The sequence below is a fragment of the Schistocerca piceifrons genome, unplaced genomic scaffold (assembly GCF_021461385.2).
Source record: "Schistocerca piceifrons isolate TAMUIC-IGC-003096 unplaced genomic scaffold, iqSchPice1.1 HiC_scaffold_1197, whole genome shotgun sequence".
NCBI classification, from domain to species: domain Eukaryota; kingdom Metazoa; phylum Arthropoda; class Insecta; order Orthoptera; family Acrididae; genus Schistocerca; species Schistocerca piceifrons.
The window spans coordinates 62,501-65,000 of record NW_025727012.1 but is presented as its reverse complement, the minus strand read 5'-3'; positions in this window follow the sequence as shown (position 1 = coordinate 65,000).

Below are 2,500 nucleotides of genomic sequence, written 5' to 3'. Positions count from 1 at the left end.
GTGCGCCCACGCACCGCGCGGCCAGCACGCCGGGAGGCGCCCCCTCACCGGCCGGGGACGGTCCCACCCAGCCACCGCCGCGTATCGCTTCACACCCAGATGCCGTTCAGTTTCGTCGGCATGGTGGGTATCGCTGGAACAACCGGTTCGTACCTCAACCTATCGTCGCCATCACCGATTCACCCCTAGCGAGAACAACCGCACCACAACAGGTTACCATTTGTTCATTTGCGTAACTTCACCAGAAAACGCAGGCGTCCATCGCCATTTGCAACTTCAACGATTATTGCATGCCTGTGTCAGGTGTCACGCCACACTACGTCTGCCCACATACACGCAACAAAATGTGCACGCCTAGACAATACGTGGAAGGTGGCCCCCGTACGTATGCGATGTCCATTGCTCGAACGACTGTCAACCGGCCTCTGTAGCATGTCGCAGATATGGAACGCGGTGCACCATGCCATCACGGTGTGTGAGGAGAGACGACTAGGTCCGAATACATCAACAGACAGCTCATGCTGATCGCCATCCACGGCGTCCGTTCCTCCCACACGTCTCTATGGCGTACCACACTGCAATCCAGCTCTCATAGGGAGACGACACGTAGCTGCGTGCACAATATTTGCACTGTATGGTCCGCCGTTTTTGGGCGCAGTCGTTGTACGGTCACACATGTGCCACGATGTATCATTCGGTACATAAGGACGAATGTGCAGTACAGATTGTGGTTTACGCGTACGACATTAGCGGACGGTTGACACAGGCCGCACCACAACGTAGCCTGAGTACGTCGCATGCGAAGGGCATTGAACATGCAAACTTCTCACCAACCAGCTTGCGAAGGCAGGGGGGCAAGGTGGGGACGTGGGGAGGGGCGGCATGTACGTCCTGCTGCCATCCACATTACAGTGTACAGCAGGAGCATGTGGAAAGTCAGCAAGACTTGCAAGGTGTTTAACATGAAGCGATACACAGGGGAGCGGGCAGTGCGAGTAGCGAACTATATTGCGAGGGTTGCGGGTGGGCAACACTACACTAATTGAACGAGTCGTATAACAATTACAGAGCAGGTTTAGGCGACAACATGGGTTACGTTAGGGGACAACGTGGGTTACGTTAGGGGACAACGTGGGTTACTTTAGGGGACAACGTGGGTTAGGTTAAGGCACAACGTGGGTTAGGTTAAGGCACAACGTGGGTTAGGTTAAGGCACAACGTGGGTTAGGTTAAGGCACAACGTGGGTTAGGTTAAGGCACAACGTGGGTTAGGTTAAGGCACAACGTGGGTTAGGTTAAGGCACAACGTGGGTTAGGTTAAGGCACAACATGGGTTAGGTTAAGGCACAACATGGGTTAGGTTAAGGCACAACATGGGTTAGGTTAAGGCACAACGTGGGTTAGGTTAAGGCACAACGTGGGTTAGGTTAAGGCACAACGTGGGTTAGGTTAAGGCACAACATGGGTTAGGTTAAGGCACAACATGGGTTAGGTTAAGGCACAACATGGGTTAGGTTAAGGCACAACATGGGTTAGGTTAAGGCACAACATGGGTTAGGTTAAGGCACAACATGGGTTAGGTTAAGGCACAACATGGGTTAGGTTAAGGCACAACGTGGGTTAGGTTAAGGCACAACGTGGGTTAGGTTAAGGCACAACGTGGGTTAGGTTAAGGCACAACGTGGGTTAGGTTAAGGCACAACGTGGGTTAGGTTAAGGCACAACATGGGTTAGGTTAAGGCACAACATGGGTTAGGTTAAGGCACAACATGGGTTAGGTTAAGGCACAACATGGGTTAGGTTAAGGCACAACATGGGTTAGGTTAAGGTACAACATGGGTTAGGTTAAGGTACAACATGGGTTAGGTTAAGGTACAACATGGGTTAGGTTAAGGTACAACATGGGTTAGGTTAAGGTACAACATGGGTTAGGTTAAGGTACAACATGGGTTAGGTTAAGGTACAACATGGGTTAGGTTAAGGTACAACATGGGTTAGGTTAAGGTACAACATGGGTTAGGTTAAGGTACAACATGGGTTAGGTTAAGGTACAACATGGGTTAGGTTAAGGTACAACATGGGTTAGGTTAAGGTACAACATAGGTTAGGTTAAGGTACAACATAGGTTAGGTTAAGGTACAACATAGGTTAGGTTAAGGTACAACATAGGTTAGGTTAAGGTACAACATAGGTTAGGTTAAGGTACAACATAGGTTAGGTTAAGGTACAACATAGGTTAGGTTAAGGTACAACATAGGTTAGGTTAAGGTACAACATAGGTTAGGTTAAGGTACAACATAGGTTAGGTTAAGGTACAACATAGGTTAGGTTAGGTTAGGTTAGGTTACACGTTGTTGTAAGGAAAGGTGTAGGGGGGGGGGGGGCGGGGGCGGCAGGTTCGTTGATAGTGATTATAGTAAGTGAATGCTTGTGACATGATCAGATTTGTCACGTCAGGATGCACCTTTGGCTTATTAGAGGCGGCGCTCCAATTCTATGC